Source organism: Ascaphus truei, chromosome 15, assembly GCF_040206685.1.
Source record: "Ascaphus truei isolate aAscTru1 chromosome 15, aAscTru1.hap1, whole genome shotgun sequence".
In the NCBI taxonomy this organism is placed as follows: Eukaryota; Metazoa; Chordata; class Amphibia; order Anura; family Ascaphidae; genus Ascaphus; species Ascaphus truei.
The window spans coordinates 47,161,640-47,174,746 of record NC_134497.1 but is presented as its reverse complement, the minus strand read 5'-3'; the positions used below and the strand labels follow the sequence as shown (position 1 = coordinate 47,174,746).

At 54.9% G+C, this 13,107-nt stretch overlaps 2 protein-coding genes across 2 annotated transcripts in view; both read left to right on the top strand.

Moving 5' to 3' along the window:
• The window catches only part of LOC142466919 (uncharacterized), a 248,109-nt gene that overhangs the window by 229,168 nt on the left and 5,834 nt on the right, over positions 1–13,107 (top strand).
• Positions 4,958–13,107, top strand: part of LOC142466914 (uncharacterized) — a 608,435-nt gene continuing 600,285 nt past the window's right edge. Inside the window, exon 1 of the mRNA XM_075572533.1 lies at positions 4,958–5,575. The gene's annotated coding sequence lies outside the window, so the exon portion shown is untranslated. The remainder of the gene's footprint in view (positions 5,576–13,107) is intronic.

The following is a 13,107-nucleotide window of genomic DNA, read 5'->3' as shown; positions in this document are numbered from 1 at the left end:
ATATAAAACAGGTTTTTTATTTTATCTTTAAATGTTCAATGTCTATTAACGTTAATTTTCGAGCAGAAATTGCTCTTGATTTTCAATGAGGCTTAATGTCATTTGTGTCTATAAACAGGAAACCAGCCCTTCTAAGTCTTTGGGCCAAGGCCCCCCTCACCCACCGCTGGGGCTCTCAATCCGCTCGTTCACCGGTTTCATCCACCAATCAGCTGTAACAGACCGGCACCCAGGGAATGGGCAGTAGATTGCATAGAAAACAGTCCCACACACCCAAAGAATGGACGGCGCTCCCACACTAATAATATAATACCGTGACAGTGGATAAACAGATGCAGGTGATAGATACTAGGTATATGACATGCTCAACACCTCTGGTAAGGACTTGTTTCCAAAAGTCTAGGACCTGTCTAGGTTGACAATAGATAGGCAGAGAGGACTGCGACCGGTGACCGTGGTACTCCAAGAAAAGGGGATTCGCTATCGATGGGCCTTCCTGTTCTGTCATAGTTAACCTTATAGTTAACCATGAAGGCAGACAGATCTCGCTCCGTTACCTTGAGGAATCTGCATTTTTCTAGTCGGCGCTAAATCTGGTCCCCAGGGATGGATCGGGTCAGCAGTGAAGATCTCGGGACGAAGACACAGATGACAAACGATTGGCCGAGGGGGCGATAGCCTGGAGAGGAAAGAGCCAAGACTGGCAACGTCCTTGAGGGGGTTCCGCTAGGACTGTAGAGACCCAGTAAGAGTCCGTGGCTGTCTCCCACACCGACGATTCTGCAACCCACGGCGACCCAGAGAAGTCTGCTCCGTATATGTAGCTATGTTTGTTTTCCCCCTGTTTCCCTTTATATTCCTTATAATCTATTGTCGGGACTGTTTTATACGCCTCCGAATTCCAGAAGGAGCAGGATCACCCCAGAGACAAAAAGAAAAAGAACAACATACACAGTGTACGCTGTGTATTGTAAATGTGGAAATAGTGGCACTGACCTTGGCTCTTATGTCAGCCCACTTACTAGAAAAAGGATAATTAAAGCTCACCCAGTCAGTGGCTGTGCTTTGTCTTCCTTAATGCTCTTTGTATTTCTCCTGAGCCCAGGGTTATGTCAGTATAAGTATAGTTGTATTCCTCACTTATGACGTGGATGAATCCTCAATACAAGAGACAAAACATAGTGCAGATCAAAAGTGACAAAGTTTAGTAAGTATGTATATACACAGGATACTCACACTTTGTATCAAGTTCACAGGCATAAATGAATGAAGGAATGGTAAGTTTAGCGTCCACGGCGATGCCCTGGGGCACTCAGATGCAGGGCCGCCAACAGAACTCATGGGGCCCAGGACACATGAAAGGAGCATGGCCCCCCCCCCCCCCGAACCCATAGCGCACATATTACGGAAATTAATTTTTACCGCGCAACTTTAACTTAACCGTTTTCTTATTGTAATATGGAAAAAAATATTACAATGCAATCTGTTTATTTTTAGATTTTCAACAAAAGACATGTGAGTGACTGGGTGGGTGGGTGACTTGAGAGTGACTAGGTGGGTGACAGTGACTGGGGGGTGAGTGACTGGGTGTGTGGGTAACTGGGTGGGTGACTGCCTGGGTGGGTGGCTGACTGACCTCGACCGGGTGGGTGCTGCTTCCTTGCCCGCCAGATGCTTCCCCTCCTGCCCCCGATATCCCCGCAACTGCTGCCTGGGGCGGGAGGTAGGCTCGTGGGTGCGTGGGAGGCTGAGCGGGGGGAGCAAAACTGGCGGGCTAATTCCACGGCTGCTGCGGCAGAGGCGCGTATGTGGGAAGCTGGGTTGGCGCACCCGGGGGAAGCTGGGTTGGCACTTGCGAGGGAAGCTCAAGTGGCGCACACGGACTCACGACGATGCTTCCCCTCTGTCCCATGTTAGGAGCGGGGGAGCGGGGGGAGCGAGCCCACAGGCAGCAGGCCAGACACCCTGCTTGCCGTGCGCTTGCGCGCCGGGATCTCAGCTCTGCGCATGCACACGGGGAATTGCAGCATGTTTTTTTTTTTTATATATAACAGGCCCGGCGCACATAAATTATATCCACACTGATAGATACACTGTTCTATGCACATGCATAATAATGACTGCACAAGCTTTTTGTGTACAGATACAGTGTTCCAAAGTGTGGTTTACTAAGAATATATTTGGTATATTAGACCATTGGTTCTTGTTGTATGTGGCTAGTCATGTCTATCTAGTACATACTGCTTGGAATTGTTTTAAGTGGCTTATCATACCATGATACTATCTGGACACCTGTCCACTACTTGAACTAGCACCACTATCATCATTACTTTTAGTAAACCTAAGATTTGATCCATAGGACGCTCAATAATAATTGAATCACTTGACACAGCTTAGTGAGGATTTATTATCAGACACCTACCTGGTACTTACCACTATTCTGAGTCCTCCCACTCCACTAAGGGGATTTTTATTGACCTGTTTTTAAACCATTTAGTGTTATAATTATTAGATGCAATAAAGATTTTTTTTTTTGTATTTTATCCTCTCTGCAATTACAGTGTCCTAATTTAGGATAACGATTCCAGGGCTTTCGGTGACAGTATATATTGTTTGGAATCTGAGTGCACAATCATGGGGTTCTTTTGACCCCTTCTTCGGAGTCTGTTCTGCCTTGTAGGTCTAGTGGTCTTACCTACATATTGAAGCCCACAAGGGCATTCCAATAGGTTTATTATAAAATTTGACATTTAGAAGCTATCTTTAAAACAGGCTTTTTTAAACCTTATATTGTGTTTTATATTAATTAAAGAATATGTAATTGTGATGTGTAAATGTTTAGCACTTTAAGGCAACCTGTGTCCGTCTGGCCCATATATACTAATTAACTAAGCCCTATAGTCTGTGGGTAAGGGGATGGACTACTCCTGATGAAGCGGTGTATCTGTGAAACGCGTTGACGAAATAGGTGAAGGGAATGTGAGACGAGAGTCCTAAGATTATCTGAACAATCGCTTATGCCCATTGACAACGGAGGGGGGGAACGCTCTAGGCAGTGACGTCAGAGGCCCATGAGGTCGTGGACATGAGCGAGTGAGGCGGCGCAGAGGGGAATCCCCGATGGGATTCAGTTTAACCATGGGAGCTGCAGGACTACAGCAACATTACATCCGAGTGCCCCAGGGCATCGCCGTGGACGCTAAACTTACCATTCCTTCATTCATTTATGCCTGTGAACTTGATACAAAGTGTGAGTATCCTGTGTATATACATACTTACTAAACTTTGTCACTTTTGATCTGCACTATGTTTTGTCTCTTGTATTGAGGATTCATCCACGTCATAAGTGAGGAATACAACTATACTTATACTGACATAACCCTGGGCTCAGGAGAAATACAAACAGCATTAAGGAAGACAAAGCACAGCCACTGACTGGGTGAGCTTTAATTATCCTTTTTCTACTAAGTGGGCTGACATAAGAGCCAAGGTCAGTGCCACTATTTCCACATTCAACAGGGGGAAAACAAACATAGCTACATATACGGAATAGACTTCTCTGGGTCGCCGTGGGTTGCAGAATCGTCGGTGTCGGAGATGGCCACGGACTCTTACTGGGTGTTCCAAAAATGTGATGAACAGCAACAGTCCTAGAGGAGCCCCTCAAGGACGTTGCCAGTCTTGGCTCTTTCCTCTCCAGGCTATTGCCCCCTCGGCCGTTCGTTTGTTATCGGTGTTGTCATCCCGAGATCTTCTCTGCTGACCCGATCCATCCCTGGGGGCCAGATTTAGCTCCGTCAAGAAAGATGCACATTCTTCAAGGGAACGGAGCGAGATCTGTCTGCCTTCATGGTTAACTATAAGACAGAACGGGAAGGCCCATTGATAGCAAATCCCCTTTTCTTGGAGTACCGCTGTCACCGGTCACAGTCCTCACCACCTATCTATTGTCAACCTAGACAGGTCCTAGAAGATTTGGACATTATCATTTTCAAATTCAATTGAGCCTCTGTTTCTGTAGCCTTTTATAATCTTTTCTTTGGTTGCATATTGATGCAGCCTCAGAACCCCATCTCTGCTTCTTTTGGGGTCATCAAATCTCAGACCCAAGGCTCTCGGTCTCTATCCATTAAGAGATCACCATCTTCTAGTTTGGGGTCAATTGACAAAAACAGTCTCTTAAGATATAGCTGGGGGGCTTCCGCGGACGCCGTCTCATGGATATGACGAATGTGTAGATTCGGCCTTCGCTCCGTTCTCCAGGTCATCCATACCGTCTCTCATAGCGCTTATCTCTTCATTGAGGCGCAAGACCTCATCGTCAGTATTCACCTGGTTTTGTAAGGCAACGTCCATTTTAATTTTCCAGCTCTGTAGTTCTTTTAGAATAGGAAAAACAGGCTCCAGGGCACTCCTAACTGGATATAAAAAGTAAACACTGGTCCCAAAATGAATAAAGTGAAAAAAGATTTATTGCAACATATAGGTGGACAATAAAAAATACCTCCTATGCGTTTCAACCAGCTAGTGGTCTTTCTCAAGGAGTGGCAAACTGAGGTAGACAAAGCACTATAAATAGGTGCATGAATAATTAAAAAATCACAAACAGCTGAAACTGATTGTACAATCCCAGAAAGGCAATTATAAATAATTGCACAGAAAAAATAATAAAAACATGATCAGAAAAGGAAACATATATAAACATTAAGATCATAAACCATATTAAATGTAAATAAGGACAACATAATCCAATAATCCTCACGTTGCAATAAAAGTATATCTTTATCCATACCTGTCATGCTGTTTTTTTACCTGTTCTATAGCCATTACTTTAAGTGAAGTCACTGAATGCCAGAACTCCCTGCAGACATTTTCTAAGTGTCTTTCTTGTGTACTGATAAACCTCACAGGGGAAGCAGTACAGGGACTCCGATTACTGATGACATCACTTGCCAATGAATGTGGAAGGAGGAGTGAATGATAAGCACCGCCCCACTACTGGAATGGATGAAGGAAAGAATCACATCATCAGAATGGCAAAACGGAGCTCAGAGAAGGCAGGACAACGTGAGGACAGGAACCTACTGATGACGTCATAACATCGCGGGATTTGGAGAAGGAGATTTTGGAGCAAATGAGAATGGAGATCAGCCCTGTGCATCATCAGAAAGTGACGGATTGAGATTTAAGGAAGACAATTACACCCATCAGGGACCATTAAGGACACTTGCGGTGGGGTCTATATATGGAACTTTTCACATGTTATTTATTCATTGTGCCATTTGCTTCTGAGAAAGGCCCTTGAGGCCGAAACGTCAACTATTGGCTAATACATTTTCTATGCAGAAATCCGCAGTGCCCAGGTTATTTCCTTTCATACAGTATAAAGCAGACTGCCAGCACCCAAAATAACCACAGAGAGCAGAAAGGGCAGGAGAGACAGAAAACCTGGACCGTAGTGAAAACCCGGCACGGATTGAGCAGAATCCTTACAGAACTACAGCCTGAAACCCTCTAAAAGCCTGTCCTGTTCCCCACAACATCGCAGAAGTTTAGCATCTCCTGGAACCAACAGGTATGAAGCACCACAACACCGGTAGCATAGTGCAAATCTCCCAGAGGGGGGAAGCAGCGCTATAAAGATAAGGTATACAGTGATATACCAAATAAGTAAACATGGGAAGGATGTTGATCCAGGGAGTAATCTGACTGCCAATTCTTGGAGTCAGGAAGAAATTTATTTTTCCCATTATGAGATGTCATTGGATGATATGACACTGGGATTTTTTGTTTGCTTTTCTCTGGATCCATAAGAAGGTATATACAGTATATATAGGATAAAGTATCTGTCTAAATTTAGCATAGGTTGGACTTGATGGACGCATTGTCTTTTTTCAACATCATCTACTATATAACTATGTAACTATAGTGGATGAATCTAGGAAGTATTTGGCTCAACCTGTTGCCAGGATTTTACTGTAGATTTTCAGATCCGTATTAGCAATGAAATTGGGCTGTAGCTACCACAACATATAGGGTCCTTACCCTCTATAGGAATCACCACTATATTGGCTTTCGTCATCTGTGGGTAGGGTTGCCAGGTGTCCGGTTTTCACCCGGACAGGCCGGTTATTCTGCTGCCTGTACGGTAAAAATTGGAGGTAATACCGGACACCTATGTGTCCGGTATTACCATTGTTGCGACAGTGGCAGCGTGAGGGCTGGCATGGTCAGTGGTGAGGGCGGCGGCATAGTGCTGAGAGCGCGGGCGGAGGCAGTGAGAGGGTGGGCGGAGGCAGTGAGAGGGTGGTGGCATAGTGCTGAGAGGGCGGGCGGAGGCAGTGAGAGGGCGGGCGGAGGCAGTGAGAGGGTGGGCGGAGGCAGTGAGAGGGTGGGCGGAGGCAGTGAGAGGGTGGGCGGAGGCAGTGAGAGGGTGGGCGGAGGCAGTGAGAGGGTGGGCGGAGGCAGTGAGAGGGTGGGCGGAGGCAGTGAGGGTGGGCGGAGGCAGTGAGAGGGCGGGCGGAGGCAGTGAGAGGGCGGGCGGAGGCAGTGAGAGGGCGGGCGGAGGCAGTGAGAGGGTGGGCGGAGGCAGTGAGAGGGTGGGCGGAGGCAGTGAGAGGGTGGGCGGAGGCAGTGAGAGGGTGGGCGGAGGCAGTGAGGGTGGGCGGAGGCAGTGAGAGGGTGGGCGGAGGCAGTGAGAGGGCGGGCGGAGGCAGTGAGAGGGCGGTGGCATAGTGCTGAGAGGGCGGTGGCATAGTGCTGAGAGGGCGGGCGGAGGCAGTGAGAGGGTGGCGGCATAGTGCTGAGAGGGCGGCGGCAGTGAGAGGGCGGTGGCATAGTGCTGAGAGGGCGGGCGGAGGCAGTGAGAGGGCGGGCGGAGGCAGTGAGAGGGTGGGCGGAGGCAGTGAGAGGGTGGGCGGAGGCAGTGAGAGGGTGGGCGGAGGCAGTGAGAGGGTGGGCGGAGGCAGTGAGAGGGTGGGCGGAGGCAGTGAGAGGGTGGGAGGAGGCAGTGAGGGTGGGCGGAGGCAGTGAGAGGGCGGGCGGAGGCAGTGAGAGGGCGGGCGGAGGCAGTGAGAGGGCGGGCGGAGGCAGTGAGAGGGTGGGCGGAGGCAGTGAGAGGGTGGGCGGAGGCAGTGAGAGGGTGGGCGGAGGCAGTGAGAGGGTGGGCGGAGGCAGTGAGGGTGGGCGGAGGCAGTGAGAGGGTGGGCGGAGGCAGTGAGAGGGCGGGCGGAGGCAGTGAGAGGGCGGTGGCATAGTGCTGAGAGGGCGGTGGCATAGTGCTGAGAGGGCGGGCGGAGGCAGTGAGAGGGTGGCGGCATAGTGCTGAGAGGGCGGCGGCAGTGAGAGGGCGGTGGCATAGTGCTGAGAGGGCGGGCGGAGGCAGTAAGAGGGCGGTGGCATAGTGCTGAGAGGGCGGAGGCAGTGAGAGAGCGGCGGCATAGTGCTGAGAGGGCGGGGGCATAGTGCTGAGAGGGCGGGCGGAGGCAGTGAGAGGGCGGTGGCATAGTGCTGAGAGGGCGGCGGCATAGTGCTGAGAGGGCGGGCGGAGGCAGTGAGAGGGCGGTGGCATAGTGCTGAGAGGGCGGGGGCATAGTGCTGAGAGGGCGGGCGGAGGCAGTGAGAGGGCGGCGGCATAGTGCTGAGAGGGCGGCGGCATAGTGCTGAGAGGGCGGGCGGAGGCAGTGAGAGGGCGGTGGCATAGTGCTGAGAGCGGTGGCATAGTGCTGAGAGGGTGGGCGGAGGCAGTGAGAGGGCGGTGGCATAGTGCTGAGTGGGCGGGCGGAGGCAGTGAGAGGGCGGCGGAATAGTGCTGAGAGGGCGGGCGGAGGCAGTGAGAGGGCGGAGGCAGTGAGAGGGCGGTGGCAGTGAGAGGGCAGGCGGAGGTAGTGAGAGGGCGGCGGCATAGTGCTGAGAGGGCGGGTGGAGGCAGTGAGAGGGCGGCGGCATAGTGCTGAGAGGGTGGGCGGAGGCAGTGAGAGGGTGGGCGGAGGCAGTGAGAGGGTGGGCGGAGGCAGTGAGAGGGCGGCGGCATAGTGCTGAGAGGGCGGGTGATGGCAGTGAGAGGGCGGAGGCAGTGAGAGGGCGGCGGACGCATTGAGAGGGCGGCGGCATAGTGCTGAGAGGGCGGGTGATGGCAGTGAGAGGGCGGCGGCATAGTGCTGAGAGGGCGGCGGCAGTGAGAGGGCGGCGGTATAGTGCTGAGAGGGCGGAGGCAGTGAGAGGGCGGCGGCATAGTGCTGAGAGGGTGGAGGCAGTGAGAGGGCGGCGGCATAGTGCTGAGAGGGTGGAGGCAGTGAGAGGGCGGCGGCATAGTGCTGAGAGGGTGGAGGCAGTGAGAGGGCGGCGGCATAGTGCTGAGAGGGTGGAGGCAGTGAGAGGGCGACGGCATAGTGCTGAGAGGGTGGGCGGAGGCAGTGAGAGGGCGGGCGGAGGCAGTGAGAGGGCAGTGGCATAGTGCTGAGAGGGCGGGTGATGGCAGTGAGAGGGCGGCGGAGGCAGTGAGAGGGCAGTGGCATAGTGCTGAGAGGGCGGGTGATGGCAGTGAGAGGGCGGCGGAGGCAGTGAGAGGGCGGCGGTATAGTGCTGAGAGGGCGGGTGATGGCAGTGAGAGGGCGGCGGAGGCAGTGAGAGGGCGGAGGTATAGTGCTGAGAGGGCGGGTGATGGCAGTGAGGGCGGCGGAGGCAGTGAGAGGGCGGCGGTGGCATAGTGCTGAGAGGGCGGTGGCATAGTGCTGAGAGGGCGGGCGGAGGCAGTGAGAGGACGGCGGCATAGTGCTGAGAGGGCGGCGGCATAGTGCTGAGAGGGCGGCGGCATAGTGCTGAGAGGGTGGGCGGAGGCAGTGAGAGGGCGGTGGCATAGTGCTGAGAGGGTGGGCGGTGGCATAGAGCTGATTGGGCGGTGGCATAGTGCTGAGAGGGTGGGCGGAGGCAGTGAGAGGGCGGCGGCATAGTGCTGAGAGGGCGGGCGGTGGAATAGTGCTGAGAGGGCGGCGGTATAGTGCTGAGAGGGTGGGCGGAGGCAGTGAGAGGGCGGCGGCATAGTGCTGAGAGGGCGGCGGATGCAGTGATAGGGCGGCGGCATAGTGCTGGGAGGGCGGCGGAGGCAGTGAGAGGGCGGCGGAGGCAGTGAGAGGGCGGTGGCATAGTGCTGAGAGGGCGGGCGGAGGCAGTGAGGGGGCAGTGGCATAGTGCTGAGAGGGCGGGTGATGGCAGTGAGAGGGCGGCGGAGGCAGTGAGAGGGCGGCGGTATAGTGCTGAGAGGGCGGGTGATGGCAGTGAGAGGGCGGCGGAGGCAGTGAGAGGGCGGCGGAGGCAGTGAGAGGGCGGTGGCATAGTGCTGAGAGGGCGGGCGGAGGCAGTGAGAGGACGGCGGCATAGTGCTGAGAGGGCGGCGGCATAGTGCTGAGAGGGCGGCGGCATAGTGCTGAGAGGGTGGGCGGAGGCAGTGAGAGGGCGGTGGCATAGTGCTGAGAGGGTGGGCGGTGGCATAGAGCTGATTGGGCGGTGGCATAGTGCTGAGAGGGTGGGCGGAGGCAGTGAGAGGGCGGCGGCATAGTGCTGAGAGGGCGGGCGGTGGAATAGTGCTGAGAGGGCGGCGGTATAGTGCTGAGAGGGTGGGCGGAGGCAGTGAGAGGGCGGCGGCATAGTGCTGAGAGGGCGGCGGAGGCAGTGATAGGGCGGCGGCATAGTGCTGGGAGGGCGGCGGAGGCAGTGAGAGGGCGGCGGAGGCAGTGAGAGGGCGGTGGCATAGTGCTGAGAGGGCGGGCGGAGGCAGTGAGGGCGGCGGCATAGTGCTGAGAGGGCGGCGGAGGCAGTGATAGGGCGGCGGCATAGTGCTGAGAGGGTGGGCGGAGGCAGTGAGGGCGGCGGCATAGTGCTGAGAGGGCGGGTGATGGCAGTGAGAGGGCGGTGGCATAGTGCTGAGAGGGCGGGTGATGGCAGTGAGAGGGTGGGCGGAGGCAGTGAGAGGGCGGCGGAGGCAGTGAGAGGGCGGTGGCATAGTGCTGAGAGGGCGGGTGATGGCAGTGAGAGGGCGGTGGCATAGTGCTGAGAGGGCGGGTGATGGCAGTGAGAGGGTGGGCGGAGGCAGTGAGAGGGCGATGGCATAGTGCTGAGAGGGTGGGCGGAGGCAGTGAGAGGGCGGCGGCATAGTACTGAGAGGGCGGGTGATGGCAGTGAGAGGGCGGCGGCATAGTGCTGAGAGGGTGGGCGGAGGCAGTGAGAGGGCGGCGGCATAGTGCTGAGAGGGTGGGCGGAGGCAGTGAGAGGGCGGCGGCATAGTGCTGAGAGGGCGGGTGATGGCAGTGAGAGGGTGGCGGCATAGTGCTGAGAGGGTGGGCGGAGGCAGTGAGAGGGCGGCGGCATAGTGCTGAGAGGGTGGGCGGAGGCAGTGAGAGGGCGGCGGCATAGTGCTGAGAGGGTGGAGGCAGTGAGAGGGCGGCGGCCTAGTGCTGAGAGTGTGGGCGGAGGCAGTGAGAGGGCGGAGGCATAGTGCTGAGAGGGTGGGCGGAGGCAGTGAGAGGGCGGGCGGAGGCAGTGAGAGGGCGGTGGCATAGTGCTGAGAGGGCGGGTGATGGCAGTGAGGGCGGCGGAGGCAGTGAGAGGGTGGCGGTATAGTGCTGAGAGGGCGGGTGATGGCAGTGAGAGGGCGGCGGAGACAGTGAGAGGGCGGCGGTATAGTGCTGAGAGGGCGGGTGATGGCAGTGAGAGGGCGGCGGAGGCAGTGAGAGGGCGGCGGAGGCAGTGAGAGGGCGGCGGAGGCAGTGAGAGGGCGGCGGTATAGTGCTGAGAGGGCGGGTGATGGCAGTGAGAGGGCGGGCGGAGGCAGTGAGAGGGCGGCGGTATAGTGCTGAGAGGTCGGGTGAGGGTGGGACGGGACGGGGGCTGGGCAGAGCAAGGAGGACTGGTGTGCTGTCCCTGATTGGAGGAGAGGACAGCCAACCAGAGGACAGCGGGGGTGAAGCCCACACCCCGGTGGCCCAGAGACATGTTCCGTGCTGTCTGTGTCCTGCCAGGCGGTAAGGTACAATGTGGGGGGGGGGGGAGATGAGGGTATCACTGTCCCTGTCTATCACTGGCACTACGTGACACGGTCCCTAACCTAGGGCCTGTCCCTGTAGCACCACAAGCTGGGGAGTCCCCATTGCTCTTCCCGGTCTTAACTTTAACTACCTAGTACTTGCAGTAACGCACTGTCACCTACTTGGTAAGTACAGCAAATGTGCTGTACAAACACTGTGCCTGCCTGTCAGACCTCACAGCACTGACAGCCGTGACTCTGACAAGACAGCACACACTAAGGACAGAGTCCCTTGTCAATTACCCACTAACCTGCTGGGGAGTTGGGGCCTACCTGGGATGTGAGGGGCCTTACTTGGTGCAGGTCCTTCACTCGCTCCCTGCACACTTCCTCCCCCTTCTGCTCCCAGCTCCAACTAACTAGCGTGGGCTCAGCGCGCAAAATGTATCCTTTCTGTCTCCAGCGCAATCCTGCAGCCCTATTGGCTCCTATGAGGCACCTGGTGTCTCCCTCGCTAGGCCCTATGGGAATTGTAGTCCTGGGGCACCTGTAAATACAATGGGGCTGCGTGCGCGCCTTCCCTGCGCATGCGCAAGTCCCTAATGGCCGCTGCAACCTCTCCTGGGCTGTTCCGAACTGTCTGGCTAGTCCTGCGCATGCGCGACTCCGTTGGGCCGCCGGGCGCTTACTGCGCATGCGCGAACTGGCGCAACATGGCGGCGCTCTCACAGCCCTGCTCCGGGAGCCCTGCGACGCAATCGCGGGCGTGGTAACCGGCCGCACGCGTCCCCGGCAACCCCCGAGCATGAACCTGACCGCCCTCACCCCTTCGATACGCTGGCGGGGCCGCCATTGGACTCGGCGGCACCCTCGATCGCCAGCTAGGTGAGGGGGGTGCTGACAGGCAGGGGGGACCTGGCTACATCAGTAAATGGGGAGGCTCTACCGGAGTGCCTATCGGTCCCTCATGCAGATGCTCCACGATACCGCGTCCGGATTGCAAACCAGGAACTTTTAATATTACTCTTCAATGTATTGTAGTCACCTCTGGCAGTGAAAAGGTTACGCAGATTCTGTAGTGGCTTAATGAGCTTCTAGTGTTCTGTTGAAACATGTTGAACTTCAATTAGGAGGCAATTAGAATCAATGTTATTCTATTGAAACTTTTATTATTTTCAATTGTGAATGTATTATAAAACATTACAATGTAACTTCTTTTTTTCGTTAACGACTTTATAAACCAAAATCATTACAAAATATATACACATTGTTTATTCAAAAGTATGAGTTAATTATTATTTATTAACCCTACTGCTTAATTTTGTGATTTACCCCTGTCGAACCTAATATGTGTGATCCAGACAGGGGTTCCCCGAAATTTTGTGTAATACTTCAAGGGTTCTTCCAAACAAATAAAAAGTGTGTGTGTGTGTGGTGTGTGTGTGTGTGGTGTGTGTGGTGTGTGTGTGGTGTGTGTGGTGTGTGTGTGTGTGTGTGGTGTGTGTGGTGTGTGTGTGTGGTGTGTGTGTGTGGTGTGTGTGTGTGGTGTGTGTGTGTGGTGTGTGTGTGCCGAGCACGCGCATTTTAAGTGAAACTTCTTTGTCTTTTGTCACACACATTGTATTTGTGATGGTGATGTTTTAAATTCAAAATCAAAACAATTTCACTGACAAAACACAAAGAAGTGTGACTTAGAACGCACGTGCTCAGTGCTAATATATTTATATGAACTGTGAATTCTGTGCGCGCGAGACTCTGCATGTATGTGTCTGTGTGGCTCTGCGTGTGTGTGCTCGGCGGCTCACGGGGGGGGATCGGGAGGGCTTGCTCGGCGGCTCACGAGAGGGGCGGGAGGGCATGCTCGGTGGCTCATGGGGGGCGGGAGTTCTTGATTGGTTTAAGGGCCCAGGGCTCACGACCGGCACGCCGCATCTCTCCCTTACCCTCCTCGGCGGTCGCCACCACAGTTCCGGATTCCCGCCGTCCCCCCCCCGCCATCGCAGGCGTCTCTCCCACAGCTCCCTCTCCTCTTCCGGGTCGCATTCGCCAGCCTGTCGTCTTTACAGGGCGTGCACGGACCTGCGCTT